General features: G+C 38.9%; 1 protein-coding gene across 4 annotated transcripts in view; it reads left to right on the top strand.

The window, feature by feature from the left end:
- Positions 1-23,593, top strand: part of LOC136264309 (uncharacterized) — an 88,924-nt gene that overhangs the window by 5,583 nt on the left and 59,748 nt on the right. For 2 of the 4 annotated variants that reach the window (XM_066059027.1, XM_066059026.1), the window contains exon 1: positions 9,107-9,257. The exons of the other annotated variants lie outside the window; for them this stretch is intronic. The gene's annotated coding sequence lies outside the window, so the exon portion shown is untranslated. Of the gene's footprint in view, positions 1-9,106; positions 9,258-23,593 lie in introns of those variants that run through there. 4 annotated transcript variants of the gene reach the window in all.

Here is a 23,593-nt window from a genome sequence, read left to right as displayed (position 1 = left end):
GAAAATTCTGTAGGCTAGTCAGGCTATTAACGGGTTTTGGAAGGTGCATTAGGGCATTCATATGGGCATCAACCAACTTATAAGGCTGCCCAAACCGTTCTTTGAGCAAAGCCACAGAATGTTCATAGTTCAGGTCAGTGAGCGGGAGGTTATCGATTACATTGTATGCATCCCCTTGCAATTGTGCCCTTAAGTAATGGAATTTCTGGACCCCTGTTAAACCCTCATCATTGTGGATAGCCGCCACAAAGGAATCCCAGAAAGTCTGGAATTGAAGTGGTTCCCCGCTAAATGTTTGGAGGGTAAGTTTGGGTAAGCGGCTTACAAACTGCCCCACAGACTGACCCACATTGCGTACAACATGTGTATGCGGCAATGAGTTACTCACCACTCCAGCAGCTGCTGTGTGCCCTGTTGATGAATAGTCCTGCTCATGATCAGCATTCTCTGGTTGAGTGTTATTGTCCTCTGGCTGTAGATCAGTACTGTTGTCAGAGATAGGACGGTTCTGAGGACTTCCTGAATGGGCCTTAGTCTTCGCTAGCAACACAGGAGAAATGGTGAACTTCCGCAAACTGGCCATGCGTTCAGTTAGGTTGAAGTGGTACATCTCAGTATCCCCAACTTCGTCTTCCAGTTCTTGTTCTGTTGTTAGTGCTGCTGCGATCGTCTGGTCCAGTTCTTCCAGTTGGCGTTTCTTCGACGAGACTTGAGTGAGGACGAGTTCTATCCCTTCCCTGTCTTCGGACGAAATCGATTCCCGGGTGTCGTCGGTGTAAGTTTCAGTGATCGCCTGAGCTTTGGTGAGAAGCTTGGTCACGAAGCAGCGCCCGCCACGTCTGGAGGCACGGGCGCGCTGAAGGGTATCCATTCGAAATCCCTGGTCACAGCACCAAAATGTGATAGATAGTCTAGAGTTAGTAACGAAACGGAGGTTCGAAGCTATCCGAATGGACAATCTCGACGATAGCGGATCGATTCAACTTACACGTGTTCACTCTTCATGAAGCGCACTAATCAGCATACAACACACGTGATACATACACATGAATTACGTAATCACTACAACTACTACTAATAATAATAACATTGTCAGCTACTAGTTCTCGACAGAGCTGACGAGTGTGTGATATGCGCAATCTCACCTCCATGCAGACAGCTTGAGCAGAGAAAATGGCAGTATGCATAGCTATAATAACTTTTACCTTCTTGGCTTACCAGCTACATCTGTTGTTTTCTCTGCAAGTTCCATGCCAGTCTGGAGGCAAAACTGTATATTTCACCTTGCATCTCAGACACGATCACGCTCGTTAAAACACATTTAATAGCTCTTATTCCTTGGTTGTAGAGTCTGAACAGGCTGAAGCCTTGCCTTTAGCTGAGTATGAAGCCAACTGTGGTCATCCACACCTCATTGGAAGTGGTCTAGGGCCAATCAACGCTCACCCATCCAGAGGTGATTTGCTGGCAGAACTTTTCTATTGTAGAGTCCCTAGACCATTTCGAAGCAGGCGTTTATAATTTCCAATCGATAAGTGCCGTGCGGAGAAATAGGGTCTGGAGACTAATCTGCCGGTATGTGGCTGGGAACAATTTATGTATGGCTTCACCATGACATTTATAGGGCCTAAAACAAACAAGCTATCTTCACGAAGTGCATTATACTAACAGAAATCTATGAAGCAATTTGTTCTCTACCGTTTACAGCAAACAGGAGCTCTCTGGGATGCGTGTAGTGCAAGTTACAAATTTAGCCCTTCAGAGTGAACCCGCTCGGAGTGAACTCTTCCTCTGCGCTTGGCGCTATGTGGCTGGATTCACTTTTAGACACAATTTACATGATTATCTATCATTGTGCGGAGCTACTTTTCCTACCAGGTCTTTAGCTCACTTGTTAATTCTACCCATGTCACACAAAGATTTGAAACGGTTTTTTTTTGTTACATTCGCCACTGTCAGGTGGAAGCAAATTTATTTTATTTATTTATTTATTGATTAGCAAACACCCGACAGGTTTTTACACTAATGTACACGGGGTTTTGTGCTAATGTACGCGGTATGTACACATAAGTGCCTAGTTTAAGTTACAATAACATAAGTGCCTATAGTTTAAGTTACAATAATGATTAGTACTAAATTACAATAAGTGCTAAGTTACAATAGGTGTTAGGTTACAATTAGTGCTAAATTACAGTAAGTGATAAGTTACAATAGGTGTTAGGTTACAAATAGTGCTAAATTACAGTAAGTGGTAAGTTACAATAAGTGCTAGATTACAATGAGTACTAAATTACAGTGAGTGCTAAGTTACAATAAATACAATAAGTGCTAAGTTACAATTATAAAGTAGGAGTAGTTGATTGTTTAAATGTTTCAAGATCAATGGTAGATAGATTTGGGATACATAGATCATTCCAATGGGGAATAGTTCTGGGTAGGAATGAATAGAGATACGTGTTTACTGAAGATTGTTTATGATTAAATTTCTGATCGTGATGGGCTCTGGTAGCAGTTTGATTTAATGATGGCAGACAGCGATTTGGGACCAGTAATAAATGATTAACGATCTTGTACAATAGGATGAGGCGTGCTTGCTTTCTACATTCTTGTAAAGATGGCCAATTTAGTTCATTTAACATGTCTGTGATACTGTCACGGTGGTGTCTGTTCCAAGGCTTATTTAAGACAAAACGAGCAGCTCGATGTCGAATCATTTCAAGTTTAGAGATGTCATTTTGGTGGTGTGGGTCCCAGATGGCACAACAATATTCAATAAATGGCAGCAGAAATTGTTTGTAGACATATTCTTTGAAGTGTTTATGACAGGAATGTAAATTTCACTTTAGGAAACCAAGTAATTGATTTGCTTTGTTGCATATGTAGTCAATGTGATCGTGCCATGAAAGTTTATTGTTCAAGTAAACTCCAAGATAGGCTTGAACCAATTATGCTTTGAAAATTGCCAATTATGCTTTGAAAATTGCCAATTATGCTTTGAAAATTGCCAATTATGCTTTGAAAATTGCCTATTATGCTTTTGAGCATTGCTCAAAAATCCAGCCTATTATGCTCAAAATTATGCTTTCAAAATCTAGATTATGCTGGAGAGTTGACTGTTTTATTAGAGTATATCTGCATTTTCTGACTGCTGTATTAAAGTAAGTGACTGCTCTATTAGAGTATCTCGATCTTATTTCCATAAAGTGTGACTAATCAGCCAAGAAAAAGTAAAAATAATAACACTGCAAGGTTTTTGAAATGAAATGCAGTAATAATTTGCAGTGTGTTCATGTTGTGCAGTATTTTTGGCATACGCATTGCACGTTTTGATTAAAATTCTTGAAAATTGTCCTATTATGTTGGCATAATGCTTGATGCTTTTGCTAGCCTATTATGCTCGAAATTATGCTGGCATAATTGGCGCAAGCCTACTCCAAGATATTTAATCTTTTCTACTGATTTCAAGGGTACTCCATTCATTTGATATGTAAATGTTTTGGTGGTGTGGTGTGTGGTGTGTGGTAACTTGTAAGATGTTGCATTTAAATACATTATAGTCCATCTGCCATTCATTTGCCCATTTTTTTAAGAGTAGTTATGTCATCCTGCAGAATCTTCTGATCACTTGGTGAGTGTATCGGTCTATAAATTAAAATGTCATCTGCAAACAGTCGCAACTCACTATGTATGTTTGTAGTTATGTCGTTGATATATATTAGGAAAAGGGCAGGTCCAAGGACTGAGCCTTGGGGGACACCAGATGTTATGTCACAAGATATGGAATAATCGCCTTCTATTACTACTTGTTGTGTTCGGTTATGTAGAAAGGATTCAAACCATTCCAGCAAACTTCCTCTCACACCATAATACTCCAGTTTGTGTAAAAGTCGAGCATGTGCAACCTTGTCAAAGGCCTTGGAGAAGTATAGTACTGCCAAATCTACCTATAGTTTATTGTTTATTGCTTTGGCTATATCATTGACAGTCACAAGCAGTTGTGATTCACAGGAGTGATGTTCTCTGAAGCCGAATTGATTTTCTGTTAAGATGTTTGACTCTAGATGTTTCATTAATTGGCTGACAATGATATGCTCCATGGTTTTGCAGATTACTGAAGTTAGTGATATTGGACGGTAGTTTTTGGGATCTGATTTGTCTCCTTTTTTATAAACTGGTGTGACATATGCATGCTTTCATTGAGTTGGTAGTCTACCATAACTGAGAGACTGTCGGAAGATGTCGGTAAGCATATAGGTGATATCTCTGCTGCTGTGGCTTTTAGGGCACAAGGGTGTAACTTGTCAGGACCTGGAAATTTGTTTGAATTACACTCATTTAGTATATTGTAAACTCCTTGTGTGGTAATCTCAAAATGTAGCATAGTTGGATACGGAGAATTGGACTTAGAAGGAAAGTTATCAAATTGTTCTGTGGTAAATGTAGATTTAAAATCTTCATTTAAGATTATTTTTGCTTTATCTATTGACTCTGTTATACTATTATTAGCTTCACCATCAGGACCCTTTAAGGTAGTAATTCCTGTAGTATGTAGTTGTTTAGCTTTAATATATCTTCAGAACAGTTTGTTATCGTTTGAGGATGAAAAAATGTTAGTAATATAAGCCCTGTGCTTATGTTTTAACATTGGACGTACTTTATGTTGTAAATCTTTGTATTCTGACCAATCTGAGTCTCGCTTATGAAGTTTAGCTCTCTTATATACTCGTTTCTTTCTTCTTATTAGGCATGTGATTTCGGCTGTCATCCAGGAGAGGCAAGTATTTTTATGTAGTGTTTTAAAAGGGACATGATCATCTATAATGTTCTGAAAGTTTTCTTGAAAAAAGGACCAGTTTTCATTGACAGTTCTGGCTGAGGTGTTGTTTATTTAAATTTAAATATTCATGCGACAGATCAGATAGTCTACTTCATATTATGTCCCAATCTACTTTTTTGTAAAGAGGTACTCTGCATAGCTCTTGCTTTTGTTGATAAAATGAGACAGATAGACTGGCCAGTATGGAATCAACGCGTCATGGTCACTAAAGTCAGGTATGGAGTTACAAGTGGAGATGATACTAGGGTGAGATGTAAAACACAAGTCTAGGATGTTTATGCCACGGGTTGGAAAGTTGACAATCTGGTTGAGATGAAAGTCTTGTGGAAATGTTAGAAGTTTTTCTCGGAGTAATGTAGATGTGTATGACTCTGTTGATAAGAAACCATGTTACCAGTCTATGCCAGGACAATTGAAATCACCTCCAATAATAATCTTGGTGTGAGGATGTTTCTCCTTGATTTCACTAAACTTTTGCATTAAATCATCAATATTAATATTGTTGGTGGAGAGTTTGGTGGACAGTAAAACGATCCAATTATAAGGTCATCATAGTTTTTAATATGCACTTTGACCCAAGCAATTTCCAATAGCAACTCTAAAGTTATTTCTGAAGTTGAAAAAGAGTCTCTGATCAAGATAAATACACCACCACCATGCCTATTTCTATCCTTTCTGTATATATTTGGAAATATTTCACTATTTAGTATGATGTTTTCAAGATGAGGATTTGATCCAAGCAGTGTGTCAATATTACTTGTTGATAGGAAGGCTTCCAGTTCTGCCTGCTTATTGTAAACACTACAAGTTTGCAATCACTAGTGATATTTCATTATGATTTGAATGTTCTTGATTTGTTGCACTACAGTTGTGGTTAAGGTTAGTAGGTGCAGGGTAATGATTTGGATTTGCTAGTCATGAGGTTGTTCCATTTTGATCCATTTCAGTTTCAACAGAAATGGATGATGCTGAGCTATTTTCAGTAGTGTTGACCTGGGGTCCATATTTTACAAAGTTTTGGTCAATGACTTTTCCATGAAGTAGTTTGCCCACAAAGATTTCATTTTTTCTGATAGTAATATATTTGCGATTTGTGCCTTGTTGTATAAGTCTCCAGCGTTCCTGTAAAAGCATGGATTCGATCTTTCTTTCATCCTTAGACATATCAGCTTTGATGATGACAGGTTTTTTAACTAGGTTTCTGTTTGATAAAATAGTACTGACATCAATCCTGTGAAGAAACTTCACTAAAATGGGTCTTGGTCGAGTTTGGCTTGGGTCTAATTTCCCCAGTCGATATAGATCTTTAATTGATGCATTCTGGATAGAACAATCCACAGCATTTAGTACAGGAAGTAAGTTGAGTAGGTCATTTTTGGTTCTATCAGGCTTAGCGATTTTAGGGGGAGATTCATTGATACCATACACAACAATATTCATGCTTCTGTCATCTACAGTTCTCTTTACTGATATGTTGGTAGTGGAATCTGCTTCCTGAACAGATGTAGGAGTATATTTTGTGACAGAAGACTTTAATGATGTTATGGTTTCTGTCAATGAAATGATGGCAGAGTTGAGATCCTTTATTATATTTGTGAGCTTAGAGACATGTATTTGATTGTTCTGGCTTACCATCATACAGCACGAACATAAGTATTGTGTGTTTGGCTCACCCAATTTTTTGAAGGTGGGACCAGTCAATCCAGCACATTTTCTGTGTAACCAGCCCTGACAATTTCCTTCACAGAACACAGCATCGTCACCCACACAGTGTCCGCCAGCTTCCAAAATCGGTTCTTTGCAGAGTAGACAATCAGCTTCGCTGTTTTTGCCGCCTTTAGTCTTCCTTTTGTGTGGAGATGTCCCTTGAAGCTTCCTTTTAGCCCTTCAGACCATATTCGCCATGACGGTCTACGATAAGGAGTGTCTTAGCGTCTAAAAGGAGCCTTAAAGATGAAAAATCTCAGAGGAGTTAATAACAACCATTCCCACAATCGAAATTATCACAAAGCCATGGCCATTTAATGATATCTGACCCAGTCTGGGAAAACTGGTCTTATCGCCCATGCCAGCAGATTCGATTTTTCACCCAGGACACAAAGCTACATGAATAAACTATCTAATTCCACAATCAAAATCAGCTAGACTTGAGTGGTCTGGTTTTGCTGGCTGCTTTTCCCAAGCCCAGTGGTGATCCGTACGTGCAATGTGGAGCCTTAATGGAGCTCTGGTCAGCCTGGGGATGGCTGTATGTGGCTGTACAGCTCTGTGGTGTTGAATAAGTACCTCTGCTGTGAATTTCCTTTCATTTTACCCAATTTTGAGACCTGAATGGCCCAAAACTTGGCCTAATTCATCCATACGCATTCCTTTTCAATTTGTGAACACAATCTTGCCCTTCTTCTAGGGCCCTCGCCTCCCACCCCTTTTGGAGGTCACCTGGTACAGTCAACCTCGGTTTAAACACTATCTAAAATGGCGGGAAACTTGGTTGTTGGCTGCTTGCACAGTGGATGCTCTGGAAGGTAAGGAATTGGTGTAAAATGTGTGAAAATTTGGAACACATAACTTCAACCATTGGCAAGCTACAACACACTAAATACTTAAAACTGGCATTTCTCGATACTTTTAAACAGGCGATAATACTGGTTTTCCCAGACTGGGTCACATATTAAAAATCAGCTTCCACACAATTGCACCTTATTTACTACTGCTTGCCCATCCAAAATTCAACAGTCGTATCTTGAAAAACCGGAAACTAGTTCATTTTTGTATGGACGGAGGCTTGTAATAATCTGTGCTGCAATCTTATTAAATGCTGTGATGATGTGTGCTTATCCAACATAATTATTCATTTGCAAATGACAGAAACTGGTGGTCAACCACAGTAATGATTATATTTAAGCCTCATAGCTAATGTGATAGCTTGCATAACACTGTTGAAACCTTATGAAAACTGTTTCAACCCACCTTCAGGAAATTGGGAAGGTACACTGTAAATTCAGAAGTGTGATCATCATACTGATGGTATGACTCCTGCGGTCGCTTAGTGTGATGCTCATACTTCAGAAGTATGACAACCACACTAAGCGACCGCAGGAGTCATACCATCATTATGAACTTCACACTTCTGAATTTACAGTGTATAAAAGCTGGAACAGAATGGAACTGGAATGGAACAGAACCAATTAGGGTGCACAATGACTTTAAAACTGTTTTTCAATGAGATTTTCAACAATTAAACAATAGCTATTCTAACCATACTCTTTGTTGTTTCCATCTCAGACATGATAGAAGTTATCTCTGTGTAGTTTCTATTGAACACCCACCACACAAATATTTATTCTTATTTCAGGTGTACACCTTAGCTTTCACTGCAAAAGGCTATCTTCAAGTCTCCTAATGTACAATTCTTCGTAATAAACATATATTCCATGCAAAAACTATAGCCAATAAGCTAAAATAATAGCAAGCTTAGAAAACCAGCCTAATTATGAGAAAAAGCTTGGATACACACTACAACACAACAATAGTAGTGTAAAAATAATTTTCAAAAATTGAAACATGGGAATAGAGATCGCTGAAAAAAGTAAAAAAACAAGGGTCAAACAAGCCAGCATGTTAAACACACAGAGATCTCTATTTGGACTCAATTGATATGGCATAGCTAGAGACTAAGGAAAGTGAGTAGTTTTATAATAATCAGTAAGTACTGAGAATGCTTCTGTATAAATGTTTATTTGAGTCCAAATAGAGATCTCTGTGTGTTTAACATGCTGGCTTGTTTGAATCTTGTTTCTTTACTTTTTTCAGCAATCTCTATTCCCATGTTTTAATTTTTGAAAATTATTTTTGCACTAGTTTGTTTGCTTTTTACAAATACAATTAAATGGATAGCTAACATGTTAATAAGGGTGCAGGAGGTGCTTGATATTACGCAGTACTAATCATGTATATCAAGCAGACATGGGGCCAAGTACATGAGTACTTATACTTAACCCTTAAACGCGCAAAGGCCATTATAGTGGCCCTCACACATGGCAGTAAACAAAGTGCTGTAACTTCCGAACCATTGTCCCTATGGCTACGCAACTGCCATCATTTAATTCGTGATGTAATAGCGAATGAAATGATATGTAGGGTTTTACCCTACACTGAAACACAGGGCCAAAACTCGCCATGAAACTAACTTTTTACGAAATGAACACGTAAAACTGTTTAGATACCTTTGGAAAAAGACTCGTATCTCCTTCCCAGTTCATTCTATTGTTCTGCAATAAACGCCGATCGATTCGCCATTCAATTATGCCTCAGGCCATATATGAGTCACGTGACTCAGCCAATTACAAATATGGCTGCCACCGGAAAGAATACGAAATCGCGAAAAGTCAAGACACTGTTCTTCATCGCTTCATAACAAGTGAGCACCTGTTGTTACAGTGGTTATTTAAACTTCCCCTGATAGCCTATTGAATAAACTTTCTGTTTATATAAGGTGTTAGGCTAATTCAGTTTAGCAAACTCTCACCACTTTCAATATAAAACCAATTTTGGTAAACACGCATTTCTCAAAACCTGCATGCGCGTTTAAGGGTTAAGTACATTTAAGTACAAGATTGAAAGTACTTGTACTTTACTTAAATACTTTCTTAATTACCACGATCTACTTGTACTTGTACTCAAGTACTTCACTAAGTACTTGTATGTACTTGAGTACTTTAAGTACTTTTAAGTACTGCAAACATTGTAGTTTGTACACAGTGAGCATCAATAAAAATAAATTTGATTAAATTGTAGTTTTCAACCTCATGGTACTTTGTACAACCTTACTATGTATCATGTAGCCACAAGCAGCTGTTTAATAGGAATTCTGGTTTATATAATAAAAGAAATGCCGTCATTTAAATTGGGAGTTGAAGAGAATGGTTGACAAAAACCTGAAACTACCTGCTGTCATGAAATATTTTGCAATTCCTGAAGTTTTATCTGAAGGAGACTGTAAGGCTAAAACTACTGTAATGAGGGGTTTGTTGAATTGGTGGTAAGAAATTATCATTTATAGTGCATAGTATCCTTCTACATCAGACACCATCCTTCCCTTTCCATTGTGGCAAAATAGTACTTGTATTATTTACCCCAATTAAGCGGTTATTTAGCATTGCAGGAAAAGAATTTAAATCCGAGCGTAGTAGACCTAAAAATGATTATTATGCAGTGTAATAGTTCTGTGAATATAAAAACTGTACCTTTCATGTTTGTACCTCAAGCTTAAGTTATTATGCACGGCTGTTGCTATAGGAAAATGTACTGTACTTGTACTTTACCTAAGTACTTTCAGTATGTACTTGTACTTTACTCAAGTACTCTTGTGATTTCAGTTGGAGTAGTTGTACTTATACTTCAAAAACTCAAAAATACTTGTACTTTACTTAAGTGCTTTTAAATGTACTTGGCCCCATGTCTGATATCAAGTTAGTCATCATGTAACACTTTCACACCTCAGATCAAAGGAACCATCTAGACTACATTTTGTATGTAGCCCAGCTAGCCAGGCTACATACAAAATGTAGCCAGGCTACAACTGGGCACTGATTATATAGATGTAGATGCCGAAATCGATTGTGGGGATTGAATAATACTCACGTGATTAGGATGCACAACTTGGATTTCACCATGAAAACCACACTGACGGAGAGCGTGAAAAACGTTGGGCTAAGGTGAAAACTAGTGCTATAGCTTATTCATTCAATCGCTTCCGCACGTTTTTGAATACAGACACACCCCCATCATGAAGCTACCACTCCAGGGGCGGATCCAGGAGCTGGCAAGGGGAGGGGCACAAACAGGCTAAGTTGTAGGTGGTTGGGGAGAGCCAGATTCTCTTGTTAGTTGTTGCATTTTTGAAACAGCAAATAATCACCTCTTAGTAGTGTCTCGCTGTTAACTTTTGCCATTTTGGCCTTTGCAGATGGTTGTGAAGTGTTAAAAACTGCTTAAAAGGCCCTACATGTGTTAAACAACAACAACACGATAATTATTTTTAGAGGCTCTTAGTACACACGAAGGTGCTGGGTGACTATTTCATATCAAGACACACGGTAGTGTGTCGTGCGGCCCAAGAAGCCGGCGCGCCACACCGTGAGTATATTTACAGGAAGAAAGTAAACGCGATTTTCACACCTTTGTAGGTCCGTGATTCCTTATCCTATTAAAACCAAAGTTGCTACAGACATGCCGGCGAAGTAGGGGAGTCCACATACCAAATTTGAAGAAAATCGCTCCAGCCATTTCCGAGATACAAGTGGCCAAAGTTTGGGTTTTTTTCTTTGTTTTTTTTTCTTCTACTTCTTTTCGCACACTTTGCAAAATCCGCAATAAAACACGAATTCGTGCTTGGATTGGGCTGAAATTTGGCACACTTAAAGGGCTCATTAAGGCAAATCTCAGTACCAAGTTTGGTAGGAATCCGATGAACATTCACGGAGTTATGACCGATTATTTGCGTAAAATAAGGTCGAAGGTCTGTCACGCCCACAGGGTAAACCGCTTGAAGGAATAAGCTGAAAATTGCTGTGTAGATGGAGTAACTATCGTAGGAGTGCCTTTTTGTGGTTTGAAAGGAATCCAGTTAAAGACCATCGAGATATGACACAAAACCCAACCTATGTCACAATTACGCGATCGACTTTTATGAATAAAAAAACTATTAGTTTTCATGCCTACCAGGCAAACCGCTTAGAACAGTGAGCTGAAAATCGGTGTGTAGCTGGAATAATTATCATAGAAAGTCCTTGCAGTAGTACAGAAGAATCGGATTACAAACCACTGAGTTATGATTCCAAAGCCAACTACGTGTAGCATATGCGAGATCGAGATACTCTAATAGAACAGTCACCCTAATAAAGCATTCAGCTACGTTTATAACTTACTCCATTATAGAATTATATGGCATTGCAAGTTATTCAGTAGGGAGTTCAGCTACAAACAGGTAATCTTATAGACAATTCAGCTACAAGCAAGTCATCCTGTAGAGAGTTCAGCTACAAATATGTTTCTGTAGAGATCCAGAACATTATATATAAGTCACACTGAAGAGAATTCAAGTCATCTTGTAGAGAGTTCAGCTACAACAAGTCACTCTGTAGAGAATTCAGCTACAAACAAGTCACTGCGTAAAGGGTTCAGCTACAAAAAAGCTAGCTAGTAGAGAGTTCATCTAGATCAGCTACAAACAAGTTACTTTATGTAATGTTCAGCTACAAGTAAGTCACTCTGTAGAGAGTTCAGCTACAAAGAAGTCACTCTGTAGTACAAACAAGTCACCGTGGAGAGAGAGTTCAGCAACCAATCAAAAAACCACCATGTAAAAGAGTTCAGCTATACAAACAAGATATAACTCTATAGAGAGATCAGGTAGAAACTTAACAGATCACACTGTAGAGAGTTCAGCTAGAAACAAGTCATCCAGACTGAGTAGAGAGATCAACTAGAAAACATCACCTTGTAGAGAGTTCAAATCACCCGGCAGATAGTTCAGCTACAAACAAATCACCCTATAGAGAGATCAGCTAGAAGAAGTCACCTTGTAAAGAGTTTAGCTACAAAGAAACTACCATGTAGAGAATTCAGCTATGAACAGATCATCCTGTTGAGAGTTCAGCTAGAAACAAGTCATTTTGTAGAGAGATTAGCTAGAAGAAGTTACCTTGTAGAGAGTTCAGCTACAAAGAAACAACCATGTAGAAAGTTCAACTGCAAACAAATCAAACTGTACAGAGTTCAGCTACAAACAAATCACTCTGTAGAGAGATCAGCTAGAAACAAGTCACCCTGTAGAGAAATCAACTAGAAGAAGTTACCTTGTAGAGAGTTCAGCCTGAAACAAACCATCATGTAGAGACTTCAGCTGCAAACAAACCACCCTGTAGAGAGTTCAGCTACGAAAGGATCACCCTGTAGAGAGTTCAGCTAGAAACAAGTCATCCTGTAGAGAGATCAGCTAGAAGAAGCTACCTTGTAGAGAGTTCAGCTACAAAGAAACCACCTTGTAGAGAGTTCAGCTGCAAACAAATCGAATTGTAGAGAGTTTAGCTACCAACAAATTACCATGTAGAGAGTTCAGCTAGAAACAAGTTATCCTGTAAAGAGATCAGCTAGAAGAGGTTACCTTGTAGAGTGTTCAGTTATGAACAAACCATCATGTAGAAAGTTCAGCTGCAAACGAATCACCCTGCAGAGAGTTCAGCTACGAGAAGATCACCCTATAGAGAGTTTAGCTAGAAGAAGTCACCTTGTAGAGAATTCAGCTGCAAAGAAACCACCATGTAGATGGTTCAGCTGTAAACAAATCATCCTGTAGAGAGTTCAGCTACGAACAAATCACCCGGTAGAGTTCAGCTAGAAACAAGTCACCCTGCAGAGAGATCAGCTAGAAACAAGTCATCCTGTAGAGAGACCAGCTAGAACAAGTCACTTTATATGTAGAAAGTTCAACTACAAAAAAAAATCACCTTGTAGAGAGGTCAGCTACACACAAATCTCCCTGTAGAGAGATCAGCTAGAAGAAGTTACCTTGTAGAGAGTTCAGCTACAAAGAAACCATCATGTAGAGAGTTCAGCTGCAAACAAATCACCTGTAGAGAGTTCAGCTACAAACAAATCGCTCTGTAGAGAGATCAGCTAGAAACAAGTCACCCTGTAGAGAAATCAACTAGAAGAAGTTACCTTGTAGAGAGTTCAGCCTGAAACAAACCATCATGTAGAGACTTCAGCTGCAAACAAATCACCCTGTAGAGAGTTCAGCTACGAAAGGATCACCCTGTAGAGAGTTCAGCTAGAAACAAGTCATCCTGTAGAGAGATCAGCTAGAAGAAGCTACCTTGTAGAGAGTTCAGCTACAAAGAAACAACCATGTAGAAAGTTCAGCTGCAAACAAATCACCTGTAGAGAGTTCAGCTACAAACAAATCACCCTCTAGAAAGATCAGCTAAAAGAAGTCACCCTGTAAAGAGTTCAGTTACAAAGAAACCACCATGTAGAGAGTTCAGCTACAAACAAATCTCTCTGTAGATAGATCAGCTAGAAGAAGTTACCTTGTAGAGAGTTCAGCTACAAAGACACCATCATGTAGAGAAAACAAATCACCTGTATAGAGTTCAGCTACAAACAAATCTCCCTATAGAAAGTTCAGCTAGAAGAAGTCACCTTGTAGAGAGTTCAGCTACAAAGAAACCATCATGTAGAGAGTTCAACTGCAAACAAATCACCTGTATAGAGTTCAGCTACAAACAAATCTCCCTGTAGGGAGATCAGCTAGAAGAAGTTTCCTTGTAGAGAGTTCAGCTACAACAAATCACCCTGTAGAAAGATCAGCTAGAAGAAGTTACCTTGTGGAGAGTTCAGCTACAAAGAAGCCATCATGTAGAGAGTTCAGCTGCAAACAAATCACCTGTAGAGAGTTCAGCTACATACAAATCTCTCTGTAGAGAGATCAGCTAGAAGAAGTTTCGTTCAGCTACAAACAAATCACCCTGTAGAAAGATCAGCTAGAAGAAGTTACCTTGTGGAGCGTTCAGCCACAAAGAAACCATCATGTAGAGATTTCAGCTGCAAACAAATCACCTGTAGAGAGTTCAGCTACAAACAAATCTCTCTGTAGAGAGATCAGCTAGAAGAAGTTTTGTTCAGCTACAAACAAATCACCCTGTAGAAAGATCAGCTAGAAGAAGTTACCTTGTGGAGAGTTCAGCTACAAAGAAGCCATCATGTAGAGAGTTCAGCTGCAAACAAATCACCTGTAGAAAGCTCAGCTACAAACAAATCTCCCTGTAGAGGGATCAGCTAGAAGAAATTACCTTGTAGAGAGTTCAGTTACAAAGAAACCACCATGTAGAGAATTCAGCTGCAAAGAAATCACCCTGTAGAAAATTCAGCCACAAAGAAATTACCCTGTAGAAAGATCAGTTAGAAGAAGTTACCTTGTAGAGAGTTCAGCTACAAAGAAACCATTCTGTAAAGAGCTCAGCTGCAATAAAATCACCTGCACAGAATTCAGCTATAAACAAACAACCCTTTAGAGAGATCAGCTAGAAGAAGTTACTTGTATATTGTTCAGTTATACAAACAATTCACCCTGTAGAGAGAGCAGCAAGAAGAAGTCACTTTGTAGAGTGTTCAGTTACAAAGAAACCACCATGGAGAGTTCTGTAATAAATATATGTATTATATATATAATTTGTACATTTACTGATAAAATCAGAAATATTTAAAGTACATCTGCTTCATCTTTTCTTCTTCCTGTGGAAAAGAAAAAAAGACAGGTTAAAAAAGTGGGGTATACAAATACAAAAAGATGTGAAATTTAATCCAAAACAGCCAGCTGTAAAAAAAGTGTGCGGCCCTCAAAAAGGCTATGGTGAAAAAAGATGTGAAATCCAAGGTGGCGGCCAAGAAATGGCTGTGATGGTAGGTTAATGGTAAAAATTTTAATAACGGCAATTTAGGTGAATTTTTTGCCAAGACCAAGCGGCACAAAAATTCACCTGAATTGTTGTTATTGAAATTTTTACCATTAACCTACCATCACAGCCATTTCTTGGCCGCCACCTTGGATTTCACATCTTTTTTCACCATAGCCTTTTTGAGGGCCACACACTTTTTTTACAGCTGGCTGTTTTGGATTAGATTGTAATAAATGCTAGTAAAATGTCCATATTTTCATGAGTTTTATAAACTGATCTCGGTCTGGCATAAAATATTTTAGTCAGAAGCATGGCTGGCTCCTCCACAAGGTGGGGGGCATTTGCCCCAAATGCCCCATCCTGGATCCGCCATTGCACTCTGCACGGAGTAACCACTCTATAAGCAAGCTTACTTGTCTAGGCTGTGTAGTATTCCCATAAACGATTCAATAGCACTGTTTAAAACATTAAACTCACGTAACGGAAATTCTCCATGATTTTTCTAAGATATGTAAAACTGATCAAAACATGTATAGAAAAATAACACAAAAGAATACAAAGACTAGCTAATTACAAACTACCACACTAAATACAATAATCTAAACTACTTACAACAATGTTGAAACCGGGTCACTACTGCTGACCCGGATAGCAATCCGGGTCAGACCCGAATAGCAATCCGGGTCAGACCCGAATTTGACCCGGATGTGACCCGGATTGACCTGGATTAATTAAAGCCAAGACGTGTTTCGGCTAGTCTCGAGCGAGCGAACGAGTCTACATTTTGAGCATTCTATTCGTGTTCAGTAAATATTGGAACTTCAGCCTATCTGTAGGTTGAAGACAAAAAAACAAACAAAAAAAAAAGGTCTTCACCTACTGACAATAGCTACCCTCGCATATGTTGATAATGCGATAAGTGGGCGTGGCTCATGAAAGAGCTACGCGATAGCATTTAGAAATTTCCACGTCATCAAACGAACAATTTCGTTTCTCACGTGATCCAATCCGGGTAAGACCCGGATAAATTGTAAACCGGGTCAGACCCGGATGACCCGGAGAAAATGTGACCCGGATGACCCGACCCGGTTTCAACGCTGACTTACAAATTACACTTTCTTAACTACATTATAAAACCTAAACAAAATCTATCGTGTCCTCTGAGCAAAGTGCATAGTATCTGAGGATCATTTTGGCATTGTATTTCCATAAAGTCACTAATAACCTTTACAACAATTGCCTCCTAGCCAACTTCCGAGGCAAACCATTTTTAACTGTAGTGTGGTCAGCAATTGTAAAAAGAGTGGACAAAGTAAAAGGAGACCATACACCGAATGATTCACATACTAGAGGGATAAAGTCACCTCCATCATTGGTAACGGAATCTAAATAGCGATTGTCCTTAGCTTCCTCACCGGCAGCAGCAGCCACCCCAGCCTGAGAAGCAGCAGAGGATATAAAAGCAGGCTGAGTTGTGCACCTGACAGAGAGGTCAAAGTATGCTGGACAACCCAATGAGAAATCAGAGTGATAAATGTCCCCAGGGCGAGACCAGCGGTGACAAGAGAAAAGGTGGAACACTCAACCATATGCGAAGAGTGATAATGAAATCATGCGAAGACAAAGCCAAACCCAAGAAGGATGTGGATTTGCCTTCAAGCCAGCCACTACTAGTCCCAGAAGAATAAGAGACAGCAAGTAGGTGTGCTTGATCATGAATGTTTGAGGTATTAAAAATCTGTGAAAATAGCTGATTATCAAGAGAAGCCTGTAGTTCACATTGGGAGGATACACTGGTTGTAGAAATCAATAAATGTGACTGAATTTGACAAAACAAGGCTTTGACGCACAAAGCTTTGTTAGGAGATATGGCGATTTTAAGGAATCATTGTGTAATAACTTCCCAGTGCCTACAGCTGTGCAAACAAAATTTGCACCAATTGTTCATCTGTTCACTAGCTATCACTGAGTGGGTGTATACATTTCTGATACCCAAAATTTGCCCTGTTTTGAGCAGCTTTTTTCGAGCGGGTAATAATATCACAGGTGGTAGTAATAGGGTGGGAGGGTGGGGGTGGACGGTGGTCTTAATATACGGGTATAAAATGAAGTAAGAAGACGATTGGAATCCAGAGGCCAAGTTTGGGCTCTCCATGGCCCTCAAATTACTCCAAATTGACTGAGAACACTATTGGTGAGCTCTCTGTGAAGTCCCAGCTCACTACACACCATTATCACAAAGCCATGGCCATTTAATGGTGCCAATCTCACACTCGTGACTTTGACAGGGTCGGAAGAAAGCTGCTACAGAAACCAGACTTGTCAGTGCTGAAGGAAGTACAGTGTGAAATATGATAGTGTATTATACCAGCAATCCATTTCTGGTAAAATCGTAAGTTTGATTTTGTGTGTGTGGAAGCCTTGTTATGTGAAATCCGGTCACATTTAATATTATGAGAGGCATCACGTGAGATCACGTGATCTAACAACAATACAGATTGCTTGTTTGGCTGCCTCTTGCTATTCCCTGTGTTCCATTAAAGTGTGGCCCTGTTTTCAAGCGTCAATTGGTAAGTTACACTTTATATGGGCTATAATGCATTCATGTGTGACTGAATTTGACAAAACAAGGCTTCGACGCACAAAGCTTTGTTAGGAGATATGGCGATTTTAAGGAATCATTGTGTAATAACTTCCCAGTGCCTACAGCTGTGCAAACAAAATTTGCACCAATTGTTCATCTGTTCACTAGCTATCACTGAGTGGGTGTATACATTTCTGATACCCACAATTTGCCCTGTTTTGAGCAGCTGTTTTCAAGCGGGTAATAATATCACAGGTGGTAGTAATAGGGTGGGAGGGTGGGGGTGGACGGTGGTCTTAATATACGGGTATAAAATGAAGTAAGAAGACGATTGGAATCCAGAGGCCAAGTTTGGGCTCTCCATGGCCCTCCATGGCCCTCCAATTACTCCACATTGACTGAGAACACTATTGGCGAGCTCTCTGTGAAGTCCCAGCTCACTACACACCATTATCACAAAGCCATGGCCATTTAATGGTGCCAATCTCACACTCGTGGCTTTGACAGGGTCGGAAGAAAGCTGCTACAGAAACCAGACTTGTCAGTACTGAAGGAAGTACAGCGTGAAATATGATAGTGTATTAGACCAGCAATCCATTTCTGGTAAAATCGTAAGTTTGATTTTGTGTGTGTGGAAGCCTTGTTATGTGAAATCCGGTCACAAATTATCAAAATAAGAAAGAGCACTGTCTTCTCCCGGCATGGACAAAGTAGCATCAAAAGTTTCTATTAAGCGGGACACCAAAACTCGGGCTGAATTCAATGAACCCAGAAAAGAAGGGTGAGAAGAACGCTGTGAGTCACGTAACCCCAAACCTCCCATACGAAAAGGTAAAGTAGCTTGAAACCAAGCGCTATCAGAAATGCATAACCGAACGTAACCAGAACGTACTAGCTGCTGACCCATAATTGAAAATTTAGGTATGCATATATAATATATCCAGTGGCTGCACTCGTATTGGCTTGGGTGATTGATCGCCCTGTACAGGCTATCAGCCTAATAAGTGTTACATATTAGCTGTAACATGGGCATTTGGGCTTTGCCTGATATGTATGCCCAACTGCCCAAGTTACAACTATTACATGTAAAGTAGCTATTAAGTTAGAGATTCCGGAATTCCGTAAATTTAGCATAAAATTTTCTCCATGAATCTGGAGAGTTGGCACAATACTTTTGCTGCCATATGGGTGATTAATCAAACAATTGGATCATTTCTAGGGCTTCTGGGGGCAAGGAATACGATGGTGCAGTGAGTTTCCTGCTATAAAAATGTTTGTGTGGAGTTTTATACCAATTATAAGATTATTTTGCAATATAGCCACCACAATGTTATGTTCTGTTTGCAAGAAACGACCCAGCACATGTTAGTTACACCAAGGTGAGCATTTTTGTCCATATAGTTTTCAATATTACTATGCTAAAAGTCAGCAAATTTGCACCACAAATAGCTCATCTCTTTGATGCACCATTTTGCTAGCTGTCAAAGAGCTGTGCATTAAGAGACAAAATAATCATATACGCAGCTATAAATCAACAGTACAACTCCTTGCTTTGCATGCACATTGTCTTTTTGAGTGGAGGTGACTGGTACAGAGTGGTTGCACTTTACCGTGTGTATGCTGTTTTGCCATCCGCAAGGTGCTAAATACATGAAACTATTTAGTGGCTTTCTATAGAGGTGACCTTTATTCAGAGGGTCTTACAAGTAAGGTTACACTGTGGTCCATGTATTAAGGTATTTATAGCAGAAAATAGAAGTTTAAAATGTTATTTCAAAGCTTATTTATAAGCATTTGTTCAATTGTGCCATTTTTGGGACTTTTTCAATGGAAAGATACGAAGAAAATTTAGCCTATTATAAAGGACAAAATTGCCTATAATTCCACCATCCTATAATGGATTTTTAAAAACTAAGTGTTTATGAGATCCTCAGGGAGTACTGCACAAGGCTATGCTAAATAATAAATATTTCCATTAATTTTGAAATTCTCCCGGAATCGCTAATTAAGTAGTCAGCTAATATTATCAGAGTTAGCAAACATGTTTCCATACTATTGAATGTACTTTGTACTATACAGCTTTGACATATCCAACTATAGGCAGTGTATAGCATGTTGTGGTCAGCAATAGTATGGCTTCTGATTTGTGCAGCTATGTGATCGCAATTAAGTCAAGTACACAGTGGTACACAACAACATTGTTTCTCTGGTATGAACTTAATATACTTTGGTTAAATATAGGTAATGATATAAGGTTTCCAAATGAACTTGTTAACATAAATAGATTGGATAGATATTAACACAATTAACACATTGGTTACCCTTGCAGAAACTAAGTCATGGCAAAGTGAACCTACAAAAAACCAAAATTGCTTGAGAATGGGTGTTATCATTGTAATATGCATTTAAAAATAGGTCATAGACATGAAGAAAGACATAGGAAGGAAAGTTATGTAGTTTTTATCTCCAAAAAGTGCTCACATTTTGCTCTAGCCCTGTGAGAAAAATAATAATAATATAAAGAATAAGAATAATAAGAACAAAAATTAATGGCAGATTTCAGTTCTTTAAAAAAGTACTTTTATCAAGTCCTTTTGACTTCATCTTTGCTAGTGAATCTAAACTTCTTCTAAATAAACTTCTAAGGCTTCATTTGAGTTGGAAGAGGTTTCTAAGGTAGCACTTAGTTGCATGTTCTATTAGGATTTTGGAAAAAACATAGACGATCTCTATTATGAACCACTACCGTGGTTCGTGATTACAGTATTTTACCTGCTAGTATAACTAAGAAGTAGTTCTACCCCATGATTGTCCTTCATTGGAAGGATTCGCCAAAGAAAACATGCAGAATGATGGGCGTTTAATAGAATTCTACTGGGTATTAAATAGAAATTTGGTGCAAAAAGTTTCAAATGTAGCTGTAGGTAAGTACAGGTAAGGTTTTACCTAATTGCAATGGTTGGCAAAGGTGTAGAACCTTGTCAAAATGATTTAAAAGTTTGTGCATGCGAGTTCCGTTCCAGTTCAGGGGCGGATCTGGATTTTTTGAAAGGGGGGACTAAGCTGGACAGGGACATACTGTATGTAACTATCCAGACATTAGAAGATACCAAGCTTTCTCACAAGGCCCTATTTGTAAGATTCATGTAGTATCCATGGTCAAATTAGCTGTTTAGAATAGTGAGTACATTAGTGCGCAAAACACACTAGCATGCAAAGCATGCCAACCTAGAGGAGTCTGGGGGCATGCCCCCCCCCCCCCCTCCCATGAAATATTTGAAAATTAGGTCCTATAAAGGTGTATCTGAGAGTATTTTTAGCAGTTTTTTCAGTGGAAAATAATGGAATTTCAGTTTATTGGATGTGACTTGGATCTACTATAACAGGACAAGCCTAAATTTACAGTATAAAGCATTGAATACATTGGGTGAAATACTTGTGTATTATTGACGTGATTTTTTTTGAACGCCTCTTTTTTAGTGAAGGAAGGTATTAACAATACAAACCTGGATATCAACTTATTTTCCTGCTCAAGAGGAGTTGGAAAATCTTTGTTTCGTTGTAGTAGACCTAAGGATACGTAAGCTACGAATGTTTGTTTACATCTGGTTGAAGTGATAGTATGCAATCGATTTTTCATCACGAATTTCGCCTTTGTATACAGTGAGGAAGGTGAGTAAAGGAAAAACGTACCCAGTAATTGATTCCCCTATTCATGGCGAACACGATGGTGAATAGTTCAGTTCCGTACCTCATTGTAGCTGAACTCTCTACAATGTGACTTCTTGTAGCTGAACTCTCTACACAGTGACTTGTTTCTAGCTGATCTCTCTACAGGGTGACTTGTTTCTAGCTGAACTCTCTACAGGTAATTTGTTTGCAGCTGAACTCTCTACATGGTGATTTCTTTATAGCTGAACTCTCTATAAGGTAACTTCTTCTAGCTGATCTCTCTACAGGGTGATTTATTTCTAGCTGATCTCTCTACAGGGTGACTTGTTTCTAGCTGAACTCTCTACAAGGGATTTGTTTGTAGCTGAACACTCTACATGATGGTTTCTTTGTAGCTGAACTCTCTACAAGGTAACTTCTTCTAGCTGATCTTTTTACAGGGCATATTTGTTTGTAGCTGAGTTCTGTACAGGTTGATTTGTTTGCAGCTGAACTTTCTACATGATAGTTTCTTTGTAGCTGAACTCTCTACAATGTGACTTCTTCTAGCTGAACTCTCTACAGGGTGATTTGTTTCTAGCTGATCTCTCTACAGGGTGACTTGTTTCTAGTTGAACTCTCTACAGGAGATTTGTTTGCAGCTGAACTCTCTACATGATGGTTTCTTTGTAGCTGAGCTCTCTACAAGGTAACTTCTTCTAGCTGATCTTTTTACAGGGCATATTTGTTTGTAGCTGAGTTCTCTACAGGTTGATTTGTTTGCAGCTGAACTCTCTACATGGTAGTTTCTTTGTAGCTGAACTCTCTACAATGTGACTTCTTCTAGCTAAACTCTCTACAGGGTGACTTGTTTCTAGCTGATCTCTCTACAGGATGACTTGTTTCTAACTGAACTCTCTACAGGGTGATCTGTTCATAGCTGAACTTTCTACTGGGTGATTTGTTTGCAGCTGAACTCTCTACATGGTGGTTTCTTTGTAGCTGAACTCTCTACAATGTGACTTCTTCTAGCTAATCTCTCTACAGGGTGACTTGTTTCCAGCTGATCTCTCTACAGGATGACTTATTTCTAACTGAACTCTCTACAGGATGATTTGTTTGTAGCTGAATTCTCTACAGGATGATTTATTTGCAGCTGAACTCTCTACAAAGTGACTTCTTCTAGCTGAATTCTCTACAGAGTGATTGATTTTTTTGCAGCTGAACTCTCTACATGATGGTTTCTTTGTAACTGAACTCTCTACAAGGTAACTTCTTCTAGGTGATCTCTCTACAGGGTGATTTGTTTGCAGCTGAACTCTCTACATGGTGATTTCTTTGTAACTGAACTCTCTACAGGGTGATTTGTTTGTAGCTGAACTCTCTACAAGGTGACTTCTTCTAGCTGATCTCTCTACAGGGTGACTTGTTTCTAGATGAACTCTCTACAAGGTGACTTGCATGTAGCTGAATTTTCTATCAGATTAACTGTTTGTAGCTGAATTCCGTACAGAATATCTTGCAATGTAATATAATTGTATGATGGAGTAAGTTATAAACGTAGCTGAATGCTCTATTAGGGTGACTGTTCTATTAAATATCTTGATCTCGCATTTGCTACACGTAGTTACCTTTCGAATCACAACTCAGTGGTTTGTAATTCGATTCTTCTGTACTACTGCAAGGACTTTCTATGATGATTATTCCAGCTACATACTGATTTTCAGCTCATTGCTCTAAGCAGTTTACCTGGTAGATGTGAAAACTAATAGTTTTTTAATTCATAAAAATCGATCTCATAATTTTGACACAGGTTGGGTTTTGTGTCATATCTCCATGGTCTTAATCTCGATTCCTTTCAAACCACAAAAAGGCACTCCTACTATGGTTACTCCTTCTACTATTATCGATTTTCAACTCATTCCTCCAAGGGGTTTACCCTGTAGGCGTGACAGACCTTTGACCTTATTTTACACACATAATCAGTCATAACTTCGTGAATTTTCATCGGATTCCTACCAAAGTTGTTACTGAGATTCGCCTTAATGAGCCCTTCAAGTG

Source organism: Dysidea avara, chromosome 8 (assembly GCF_963678975.1).
Source record: "Dysidea avara chromosome 8, odDysAvar1.4, whole genome shotgun sequence".
Classification (NCBI taxonomy): Eukaryota; Metazoa; Porifera; class Demospongiae; order Dictyoceratida; family Dysideidae; genus Dysidea; species Dysidea avara.
Note: the sequence above shows the minus strand (reverse complement) of the source record. Positions and strands in the feature narration are given on the sequence as shown.